Raw genomic sequence first — 12,424 nt, 5'->3', positions numbered from 1 at the left:
TAGGAGCAAGTAGTTCTGGTGTGTACAGAGGGGCTGGCATAGAGAACCTACTCGAGAAACGCCTAGACCTATAGAACAACACGATGCTCGCAGAAACGGGCCACTAATGTGCCACGATTATTTATTTATTAATGTATTTAATTTATTTATTATTTAGTTTTCAAGGCAGACTTTGTCTGTGTAACAGATTTCTGGCTGACTTGGACTTACTTTTAGACAGGCTGGCCCTGAACTCGACAGAGATCGGCCTGCCTCTGCCTTCCAAGCGTGGGGGAGTAAAGGCACGCAAGCATCTGCATTCTAAAGGCTGTGTGGACCCACCGAGTTTCCAGTAAGAAATGACGCGGTAGAGAATGACTTCAGTCCATGCTCCCTTGTGCTCTCGTGTGTTAGTCAGGGCAGTTAGCACCTCTCACTGTCAGAGGCTGCTAGGCTAGAATGCAAAACCCTGGAGCATACTAACAGACGCCCACATCCAGGTGGACGACAGAATAAATTAAAGCTCTAAGTTTGCTTTTCAGTTATTGCATGACTTCAATTTTTTGTGATCGTGCGCTTTATAAATAATAATTTATTCATACTGATACATTTTAATGTACAGATACATATATAAATGTTAACCCCCACACACACACTTTTACTGATAGTGCTGTGTAATATGAAAGTTTGATACTGTAGCTTTACACGATTCATTTATGTTAAATGTATTCAACAAAAATATGATCCTAAAAATAAAGTATGTCTTCCTGTGGTGGGAGTTGGAGGTAAAAGTGGGGAGTGGGCTAGCCTTCCATGTTTTTCATTTTATATAAAATGCTAAAAGTAAGTCATAACACTTCACACAGCAATGAAATATATCAACTTTTGCTGATTTTTAACTCTTCCAAAAGAAGTGCCTGAAAATCCTCCGGATTCCTCTGTCCGACTCTTGTCTGTGGAGACTGTCATTTCAAAAACAGGGCCTTCCAGCTGCTCAAAACCTAGGAAATGTTCGAGGCTTCCTTTTCTTCACCACCGACATTCTGTGCCTTCCTTGTTTGTCCCTGCCTCCTTTCTTTTATGGGCAAAACAGAGATAGGAGTTAGCACGGACTTCAGACCAGAGTATTGTGAATGAGGAACACTTGTTTCTTTCTGTCATTTGAATTAGAGGGATGTCATAGGACCTTCAATATTATCACTTGGAACACTGTGGGTTTAGAGGATTTTTCCTTTAAGATTTATTTTCTTTTAAAAAGAAAGAGAACACCACACCTCTAAATAGTATATCGTTTTCAAAGCTTCAGCAACTTTTTTTTTCCTTTAGGTTTCTTTTTTCCACTCTTACACGAACACACATGTTCACTTAATATATTTATGGCTGTGGGAAAAATATCTTAGGATGGCATCGAGGAAATAAAATGGCTGGGACGGATATGGTGGCATACACCTTTAATTCCAGCACTGAGGAGATAGAGGCTGTGGGATCTCTGTGAGTTCAGGGAGAGCCTGAAATATATAGTGATTTCCAGGCCAGGCAAGGCCACGCAGTCAAACCGTGCCTCGAAAAATGAAATAAAACAGAACAGAAAGGTTATCTTACTCAGTTTACTTTTAAAAGTTAGGCTATCAGCCAGGCTATGAAAAAAAATCACACTATTTAATCTTCAAAACTGTTTGTATTTAAGATTCTTGAAAATTTTGGATCTTGGTCAGAAGGAACTGCAGGAAAACATCTGGGACCTCGAATAGTGCCTGTGAATTGTAGGTGCTCAAGAACCATTTAATGAAGGCAATCTTGGGAAGGCTTATCTTAATCCTCAAATAGAAACTAAAATCAAGTCTAAGAATGAAGGAGACGGAAAGAACTCATATGCTCAAAAGATTGCTCAACTAGTTAAAAACTTGTGTGTGAATCTTATTCTTATTTTAATTCCTAGGTTTTTTTTTTTCCCTCTCAGAATCCCTTTGGCTTGTTTATATTAAACTGTTAAACAAGATCCTCCAAAGATGAAGCATAGTAAAAACATCATTAAGAGTAGATCTCGCATTCAATGTCTCTAGAAGTCACCGACCATAAAGTAGTCACAGGCAGTGAGATATATAAAGCAAAGGATATATACACATATATGTATATATATGTCAAACCTTGGCTATATTGAAGAGGCCTATTTCTAAGGTAGACTGTCAATTGTCATATTTCCACAAGGTGTATAATTTCAGTGCATCTTGTGTATCCATACAGGTGATTGCTCTCTGACTTTTAAGTGCACATTTGGCTATTTTAGCATAAGGTTTATCTTCGTTTCTGTGTGTTGTATTGAATTTTTTCTTTCTTTCTCAATTTGTCTGCTAACGAGGCATTCACAATCTCAATGCATTCTAGTCTTGATAAACTTATCTCTTACTGTTTTGGCCTATGTGATGGCTAACCCATTGACAAAAGAAATCTAAGCCGATAAAAGCCTTTCTCGGCCACTTGTTAGCAGGTCGGGCTGTAAAATCATAACACAATGCTCGCCTCTTTCATGGGGCACCACAAGGCAGCGATCAAACCCACCCCTCCTCACTTCCATATCCAGTGGAGTTGTAGTTTATTACCATAACCCTCCCAAGTCAAAAGGACACCAGTTTCAAGCCTGGCAACTTGGTACAGAGAGGGCTTCCCCTCTGACCTCTACTCTGCCGGGCCTCTCTACCTGTCCTCGCCCACTGTCTACAGGTCCCGAACATTAGAAAATAGAAAATGTGATGATCTTTGTGTGTCTCTGTGAAATGTGTGTATGTGTGCGTGTGTTTGGGTGTAACGCGCCTCCTGTTTGGCTGCGCCGCCCGTCCGTCACGGCGTGGGCCAATGGCAGGCTGCCTTATATAAAATGAGTGTTTTCAGTCTCTCCGGGTTGCATGTACTGTATGTGGAGCAGTGTACAGTGGAAGCGGAGGCAGCGCGGCTCCGCGAGCTCCTCTCCACTTTCCCATAGAGAGCCCCTGACTGGCCGCTGAGGGCGAGCCACACACACGCCCTCGCGCCGCGGCGAGCCCGCGAGGTAGGCGCCCGCCATCCGCAGCCTTCGCAGGCGCTCTCCCGCACTTTCTGTTTTCCTACTCACTTGCGAGCCGCCGGGGCTGCAGCCCGAGGACTCCGCGGCAGGAGCGGCGGCGGCGGCGGCAGCCGGTAGGGTGGACTTGAGGAAGGCGAGGGGAGCCCGCGCGTCCGGAGCCCGAGCCGCCACCGGCCGGCGCCTCGCGGGCCACTTTCCCCTCAGCCAAAACTTTGGGTGGCGAGAGGTCGGGCCGAGGGTCGCGGCGGCCGCGCCGGCGGGCCCGGGCCGGGGGGCGCGCGGCGTTGCCCGGCGAGCGCGAGCTGGGGCCGGGCTGGGGAGGTAGGCCAGCCGGTGCCAGGCTGCGTTTGCAGCAGCACCTCTCGGCGCCAGGCAGCGCCGCCTGAGGGGGCACGGAGCTGGGGCGCGGGGTTGAGCCGCCTGGGGAAAACAACAACGGAGCGGTCCTCACGCCGGCAGGCGGCTCGTGGCCGCCCCGGGAGCCCCAAACTTCAAGGAGGCGAAAGTACGTGGAGGAGCCCCGGGCAGGGCTCGGCTGCTGGGGGAGGTGGGGCCTGAGGAGCCCGGGGCAGGGGTGGAAGGTACGGGAAGGCTGCCCTCGGTGGGTCTGGGTTACGTTTGGTGTGTGCGACGGTGACCGGGACCAGCAGCCCAGTTGCTCGTTCATCTGCAGAGTTAGGATTTGGGTGTTCCGGCCCCGAGATCGGTGTCCCCCTCACCCCCCACCCCCAGCCAAATGCGCGGCGAGTGGAGAAAGTGCTGTTCTAGTGCCAGAGTAGCCTGGAGGAAGAACAGGGGAGAGGGGAAGGAGGCGAAAGAAGGCAGAGAGAGGGAGAGGAGGGAGGGAGGGAAGGGGGAGGGAGGGAGAGAGAGAGAGAGAGAGAGAGGAGGGGGAAGAGAGGAGGGGGAAGAGGAGGAGGGAGGCTGTGTCAGGATTTTGCTTGAATGTGGGATTATGTTGTGTCAATAAGTTTAAGGTGGAGAGAGCGAGGCTGGGGGTGGTGGCGGTGGAGGGGAGGAGGAAGGCCTTGGCTGTTTAAAGACTCATTCTGAAGGTAAGTTATGGCATTGCATGGTCGCGATGACAGAAAACTTGCAGATCCTTTATCCGGGGATGGGGTCGATGCCTCTAGAAAGAGCTCCCCAACCCTCTGAAGCCACGCTCGTGTTACACTGTTATTTGCTGCGAACCGGGTCGCTAGTAAATTACAGAAATCAGACTGGAGGCTTCTTTTCCTCCTCCACCTCGTCTCGCTCACTCACCCTCAGAAATGTATTATTTTTTTTTAATTTATTTTGGGGATATCGCATGAAACTTAACGTAACTGAGACCGAACCCGAGTCCTGTAATTTACAAGGACCCTGAATCCAGGAATCTGGAACACGTTTATGTGTGAAATACCCGCGATCATTTCTGCTAAATGAGGAAGGTAAAACGAAACGATGCAAAAAGCTAAGACACAACATGTACGACAGAGGAGGGGGGGGGAGAGGGAGAGACACAGAGACAAGCTATTTTTTGCTTTCCTTTCTACAGAAAGGAAAATAAAGCGTGCATTCCCCTCCCTTCCCAGTGTGTAGGGTCTAGTCAATATTTTAACTGTCTGAGGACAAATTAGCCCAGGTGGATCTTGTTGAAAAGTTTCGCGAGGTGGGGTGGAGGTGGGGGGGGTAGCTGGAGGGGGAGGTGGGTGGAGGTGGTGGGGGATGGGGACCGAGCTAGCTCTGCCTCGGCTAATGGTCATTGGCCTGGGGCTTTGAAACCATTGCCTGTCCTGCTAATGACACGTCCAGTTCTCGTCTACCGGCCGTGGACGCCGGGCTGCTGTTCCTGTGGCTGGCTGGCGGGGACTGGGGTACTTTCCTTGCACGGGGAGGGGCGCTCTCGGCCATCCCTTGGGGCTGCCCACTCGCGGCGTGGGTTCCCCACGCGCGTCCTCTCCCCCTGCGCGCCGCCGCCACCTCTGCTCCCGCGACTTTTGTAGCCAGACTACGGCCAGGGGCGCGGGGTCCCCACAGCAGGCATCTCCGCGCAGCCACCCGGCCTGGCCCCCCGCGCGCGCCACGCCGCGCGTCCAAGGCAGGAATGGCAGCGCAGGGCCGGGCGGCGGCGGTGCCTCCCCTGGGGGCGGCAGAGGCAGCGGCGGCGGGATCTTCGCCGGGGCCCGCGGGAGGAGGAGGAGGAGGGGAGGAGGAGGAGGAACGGAGGAGGGGAAGGAGGAGGAAGGAGGAGGGAGGAAGAGGGGAGGCGAGGAGGCCCCCCCAGACCGCCGCCAGTTCGAGCGGGCACAGGCACAGGGACACCCTACTCGTTGCTCCTACGTTCTGGAAAGGTGTTTAGAAGACTTTTACGCCCGGAGTGTAGGGTTTGCACTTCATTTTTTTCCTTCCCCCTCTTCCCCAAAGCAAGATGGACTCTATTGCCTTTCTCTTTCTCCCTCTACCTCTGCCTCTGTCTTGTCAGCCTTAAAGATCGACATTTTGTACTAAGATGCAAAGTTGATGGTGACCAGCAACAAAGCCTGGGTGGGATCCCTCCCTCCCCTTCTCCCTCGGCATTTCCCAGCCTCCCCCACCCCGACCTCGCCGACCTGGTGGACTGAGCTTGCTGTCGTGGGCTTTGGAGAATTTGTTTCCCCAGGTCGACTCCGATCTCCAGTCTCCGGATTGTGACCTAGCCCGGCTGTTGGGAGCTGGCTGTGGCCGCCCAGGTCTGCAACGCTGAGGGCTACGATACCTGGACCCGCTGCTACCGTTGCTCCTTGGGCTGGCTGGCTCCTGGGCAGAGGGAGGCACCGAGGAGTGCCTATCGATCTTTACGATTTGGTTACCGGTGTATTTGCCCAGGGGGTGGTGATCACTTGTGCAAGTTGATGAATGATCGTGATGTGGGCTTTGCTGTTCAGAACAGATCAACTTTTTGCTTTGTACAGACAGGGAGTAGGAAGCAAGGTTCTGGGGAGACCCAGGAATGCCAGCTGGGCTGCCCCCACCCACTTTGAATAATCAAAGATGCTTTCCCTTTCTGCCCTTGCGCTCTTTCGTGGAGGAGGGTGGAGACAGGCAAGGGGTTGGTGTGGAGCTGGACTCCTGGGTTTTGTGCCCTTCTCTCATTGAACTGTACTCTTGTAAAGCCTTCCCATTCTGATGATGTGCCTTTATTTGCTACCTATAGGTCACTGTCATATGACAAAGGCTTTGCTGCAGTTCATCTTCCTTCCTGTGTACCTCCCATTTACCTTCCAGGGTAAGTATGCACACTCTTGAGAGAGGGAAGTGGGTGGCTATTGGTAGCGACAGAAGGGTCATTATTAGATGCATATTAGGGTTATAATGCTCTACCCCCCCCCCCCGCCCCAGCTTGTCTCATTGAGTTTCTCACAGCAAAACTCAGGACTTTTAGTCCTTACAGTTCACTTGCAGGTTATTGACAGTTCAAGATAGTTTAGATGTTTGTTTTTTGTTTACCTGCAAGCGTCACTTGAAAGCTAATTATTTTAAACAGATATTTTAGTTGGTAGTGAAGTTTGACGGAGTTGAAGGCCTAGTAAATTCGACAGATACGAATGTAGCAAGCTTGTAATGTATGAATGAATTTATTAAATGACCAAGAAAGCACTGTAATAAGGAGTTCTTTAATTACGCGATGTGTTCGCTTTCTTCCAGATTCTCACCTTTGACACTTGAAACAGTTGGGGAAGTTTGTATTTAGGTAGTACAGTAAATCTTTTATTTAATGTTCAAGCCTGATTCAAAATTAGTCCTAACTTCCATAAATATTTATGCAGTTGGAGAAATTGGGAGCATTTCACTTGTCTTGTACATAAACAGACATCTACTCTGAGATTTATCGTTGACTGCCATTTTCAGATATACGCCTCTCAAATCTCTGAAATGGAAAGTTCTGTAAAGCGTATCTGGGATGGTTAGTGCCTGCAAAGTTTGTGAGCGATAACAGGGTAGTGAAAACGGCGTTTGCACAGTCTTTAAGAGCAACATGGTGTTTGGAAAACTACAGAAAACTAATTAGCAAGTCGGCCCCTCCACTGTAAAGGCATATGGAGTTGCCGATGGTCTAAGAAAACTAGCTGTACTGAACTTTATATGCATCAACCATGGTGTATATGATAGTGCCGTAGTGGATTAGAAACTGTGCTCTGTGGACGAATATGAGTTGTAGTTAGTTTTCCATGAAGGAGAGCTTAGGATGATCCTTACTTTTCTTGCTTCCTGATTGGCTGGGTGGGATAATGTTCATGTTATTAAAATGTGTTAGTGTTAAGGGGTTAAGTTTAAGATCAGGCCTTTGTGGTGGTCCACAGTCACTGACAAATGTGCTTGGATATTACTGGCTGCTTGAGGGCATCTAAATTTTGTGGGATTTTTTTTTTTTTTTTTGAGTAATGTATTACACTGGTCCACAAAGTTAGGTATTCCAGTCAGGGATCTCATAATGTCACATATATACCAACTGGAGTGATTATAATGAGAATATTTTCTAAGGTGAGTTTAGTGTGTACCACCATAATACGTGGATTCAGGATTACTAATTTTTTAAGTTTTCTCTTTTCTCTGTATGGGAATAGGTTCAGGATACATTACTGTTGTCTAAAGAACATCCTCCCACGTACACACAAGGCCAATTGTGTTCACTGTAGTGAACATTAAATGTTACCTTTCCCTTCGGAAATGTATTTGACCAATTCAGAAACTTAGTATGAGAATCAATACCTCAATAAAAGCAATCTGATCAGCTCTTGTCCTTCTTTGAGATAGCAAATGCCTCCTTCATTAAGACAGTGTTTTCAAGAACTGCCTTTGAAGTCGGTCCGGTTATGGTGATAGTGTACAACTTGCAGTGGGATTTTTACAAGTCACCTTGCCGTGAATTACCGGTTGTTTGCGTCCACGGCGTGTTTACTAGATGTGACTCTTTACTTATCAAAGTAAGAATTTAAAGAAGTTTCTGCTTCTGCGTCATTGAGAGTTTCTAAATTTTTCTTATTCTGCATATCTATTAAATTCTGAAACTGAAAGCCTAATTTGCATTTCACGTAAACCACCAGCTATTAGAAGGGTGACTTATCCATGTTGTTCCATGGTGCTGCATCTTTGGAAAACTGGGGTGGATTGTGGAACTCTCCATTATAGACTGAGGTATCTGGGAAGCTTTACAATTTTGAGACTTAATAAATCTATCTTTGAATCTGATTTAAAAAGTGTTATATTTCTGAGTTAATGAGATAGCTTTGTTTTTAATATGGAAGGAATAATGAGCCTGAAAATAATGCTATTTGGCAGCTAAACTAATAAAACCACATTTTCGGTAAAACTGCAAACTCCAATTGTTCATTAGCTAGCATCCTTGAAGTGTCTTATTTTCCTTACTTCATAAAGATCATAGGTAACGGCAAGGTCCACATCTCTAAGTGAGTCTTGCTGTGAATATCAATTTTATGTTAGAAATCTTTATTTGAAGTAATGCAGGGTTCCAGGCACTACCTTACAAAAAAAAACCCCAAATAACTTGGGAGAGTGTCATTACAGGTGTGCCTGTTTTTGCTGTACTAAAAGAATGCCCACTTTCTTCTTAGTGTCTCAAAAGTGCTGACTGTGTTTCCAGTTATGGTAATTAAATTAATTTAGGTGCTTAATTTTGCTGTACTGCACCATCAGCAATGTAGGACATCAGTGAGTAAAGTGTTAAACAGGTACTTAGCTCAAGAAAAAGATGCTTAAAACTTGTACTTTGATGTCCACTCAATTTCTAATAACTTACCACCAATGGCAGCTGTTAAAATAGACTTGTTTGATATGATACCACTCCTGGACTTCACATCAGATATGTCTATATTTTTGAGTTACACATGAGCAAAGTTTGAGTGTGGTTTCACCCAGTCCGCATAGTTGATCATTTCAATATTTTAAAGACTGCCATTCCTTGGAATACCAGTGCATTCATGGTGCATCATCTTAAAGCTGTCCAGATTTACCTAGAAAATCCTTGTATGTTAACCGGATTGTTATCATTTGTTTTTCCTTTCAAAGAAAAATAATATGGTAAGTATTGGAGCAGGTGCCAGTTAAGCAAGAGCATGCTTAGGAAAGCAATCCAGTGAGGAATTCTATCTAAAACTGTAAGTGGAAGATGAGAAAATGAGGGGTCGAAAGGTTTCACAGATTAAATTCCATGGAGTATTTGACTTAGCCACCAGAATACATAGTTAAATTCTACCAATCAGTTTGAGGGGTTAGGTGGTGAAATAACTCCACCGAATGAGGAGGTTGGATAAAAAAAATAAAGGGAGGGTTGGGGATTTAGCTCAGTGGTAGAGTGCTTACCTAGCAAGCGCAGGGCCCTGGGTTCGGTCAACTCGAAAAAACAAAACCAAAAAAAAAAAAAAAAAAAAAAAAAGAGAAGTCATTAAGAATGAGAAAACCAAAATATTGCAAAATATTGGTTAAATAATTCTATGAGTACTTAAGCACAGACCTCAGAAAGGGGTTATGACAGAAACCCTTAGAATGGTATAACTAAGATCTTTAAAAAATGACAAAAGGAAATGAAGATAAAAATAGTTAAAACAGCTATATTTCTTAAACATTTTTGACTGAGTTATGCAATACTGTTTTACTTTGCAAACCATCTGAGTACTAAGCATGTCTGCTGAGACAGTATATGGCACCCTCTGATAGTTTCTGTCTCTATAGAATCTTTTTATAAGTTGCATTTGTTCTAAGCTATTTTATTAGACAAAGTCCTCCAAACTGACTTTATGACTTATTGTTTGAAAATGCCAATCTTGAGTGCATGCTAAAAAATGGAGGCACCATTACTAGATATTCTGATTCGGTGAGGCCCAGAAATTTAGATTTTAATCAGTACAGAAGGTGATTTTTGCAGTAGGTGGGAAGGACTTTGAGAAATTCTGGCATAATGGACTGATGGCTACAGACTGACAGAAGTTACCGCTGAAGTATTTGACTGCTGAAGTCTGTTCCAGCTTCCCCAAATTCAGGCCATGTTTCAGTGTGCTCAGTGCAAGACTGGCAGAGTCTTCCTCACTGTGAATATTCCTGTGTTTGTGTGTACAGGACAAGGGACAGAGCCTTTGCATAGGAAGAGCCTTAGGCTCTACTCTGCATTCTTTGTAGCAGACAAGTTGAGGGACTTAGAGATTGTCTCCTCATAGCTTTAGTTTTAAAAAGGTTTATTTAAATTAAATGATCTTTAGTGTACATGCAGAATGTAATTACTATGCAACAGTGTGAGAACTGCACAAGACGGTAATGTCGGTAAAGGTTCTTAGCATTAGTGCTGTGTACTCAGCACTGAGTATGTAGTGTCTGCGTTTTATTGGACAAGTAATTAGGGAAGGAAATAATAATAATGATAATAATAATAGTAGTAGTAGTAGTAATAGTAGCCAGGAAAATAAAAAGCTAAGGCATGCTATAGTGGTTTTTGGATCTGGGGAAAAGTTGTCTAACAACTTGAAGAAGGCAGGGGCTGTTGTTTGGTTTACAGCTCTGTGGTAGAAGCCCAGGCTTCAGCCCGCATGCCTGCCAACCAAAAGCACAGCATAGGACAGGAGGACAAGAAAATGACTTTTCATGTTTCAGTGTTTCAAGGTGCTTGGTTGAGCACATTGAACATTATTCTTTTCCGATAACTTTTTTTTTTAATGCTAGGATGCCTTAGAATTTAGTGGTTCTCAACTTGTGGGGTAGGGGAGTCACAAACCAAATATCTGCTTCACAACAGTAGCAAAATTACAGTTATGAAGCAGCAATGAAAAAGTTTTATGGTTGGGATTCACCACAACAAAGAATTGTATTAAAGAGTCACAGCATTAGGAAGGTTGAGAGCACTGCCTTAGATCATGTATCCTTAAACTTCCATTAAGGCACATGACTAATGTTTACATATGGGCATTATGAATCCTACACTGTATCCTAGCCGTGCTGTGGGTTTATATAGACGTTCTCTGTGTGATAAAAACTACTCCTTTCCTTATCAAGAAGATGTATCAGAGTATAAGTAAGAATGATGTAATAAAACTCTTAAATCTACTCTACATGTAAAATTGGTTATAAACTAATACTTTCTTCTAACTAATCATTCAGGGTGTTCTTCAGAAACCATTGAAATTAGCTCTCTGCAAAGATAAATCTTAGTGCTTAATAAGTTACATTTCAAAGAAAGGACAAGCTAAGGAGAAGATGAATGGGACATACACGAGCCCAAAAGCTAGGGGTAGCAGAACAGGAGCTCACATGGGAAGAAAGTATAGGAGTTGGGTGTTAGGGTTCCCAACAGCACCATTTTAAGTTTGCATGTTGCTCTGCACATAGACATTCATTTTTAGGTAGCCTTAATCATCATTTAATTTAAATAAAATTAAATTAAGCAACTTTTGTATTTTCTAAGTTTTAGAATTAGCACTGCCAGAAACTCCTTCCCACTTTATGAATTCTAATTTGTCAATTTTAGAATCTCTAATAAGTTAGTAAGCTTTGTATGTTTTGACACTGTCTTTGTATTTTCATGTGTCTTGAATATAGATTCACATTATTGAAAAAGTAAAGTTTGTTTTCCCTCAAAACACTGGTATCAATGTTCATTTGGGACCAACACTGAGCTCTGTCAGAGGATTTTTCAAATACTTTTCAAGTCCATTCACATAGCGATGTATGGTCATTATTTGCTCTATTGTAGTCTATTGTAGGGGTTTTATATAATCTGTGGTGTTTGTAGCATTTTGCTGCATTAAAACCCAGGAAAACCCTTCAAAAGTCTGAATCTGCATTGTGTATAGAGGTATGGGCTTTAAGTAAGGACAGGGATCCTTTAGAATTAACTCCTTTAGTCCACGGAGTGAATTGTCAGCTCTTCCTGCCTGTTTGGCCACAAGGAGCCTCTTTTTGCTGTCTTTAATATGTGATCATCCACCGGGCTGACTGGCTTCACTGCAAGCTTGTAACTGCTTCGCTGTGCCTATGTTTACATGTAAGGGGTCAGGGGTATAAAGCCAGGTAAGCCCCAGTGTTGTCCTTAGTGCCTGAACCCTCAGGTGAGCAGAGGGAATGGCCTCTGGAATAGAAGGGCTCACACACACACGTACTACTCAAGCTTAGGTGAGTTTCCTGTATTCCATTGTTATAGTTTTTAATTTTATCAAACAAACACAGACCTCTAAAACGTTTAGAAGCACTCAGTCATTTCTTAGACCATTGAACACAGTGCAGGTTAGCTTCAGGGTGTTGTACTGTTATTGGACGTTTCATGGAATGGTTATATTTATCTCATCATTTTGTCACTTCCCTGTGTTTCTTCCCATCACCCCCCCTCCAAAAAAAAAAGTGTTCCCAAAAATTTATTTT

General features: G+C 44.5%; 1 protein-coding gene across 9 annotated transcripts in view; it reads left to right on the top strand.

The window, feature by feature from the left end:
* Positions 1-2,904: 2,904 nt before the first annotated feature.
* The window catches only part of Bbx (BBX high mobility group box domain containing), a 239,410-nt gene continuing 229,890 nt past the window's right edge, over positions 2,905-12,424 (top strand). For 5 of the 9 annotated variants that reach the window (XM_032900285.1, XM_032900286.1, XM_032900282.1 and 2 more), the window contains exons 1-2: positions 2,905-3,025; positions 6,216-6,287. The gene's annotated coding sequence lies outside the window, so the exon portion shown is untranslated. Of the gene's footprint in view, positions 3,154-3,523; positions 3,546-5,332; positions 5,402-5,436; positions 5,752-6,215; positions 6,288-12,424 lie in introns of those variants that run through there. The other 4 variants (XM_032900274.1, XM_032900277.1, XM_032900276.1 and 1 more) reach the window with 4 other exon arrangements.

This window comes from Rattus rattus, chromosome 4, assembly GCF_011064425.1.
Source record: "Rattus rattus isolate New Zealand chromosome 4, Rrattus_CSIRO_v1, whole genome shotgun sequence".
Classification (NCBI taxonomy): Eukaryota; Metazoa; Chordata; class Mammalia; order Rodentia; family Muridae; genus Rattus; species Rattus rattus.
This window is presented reverse-complemented; position numbering and strand designations above follow the sequence as displayed.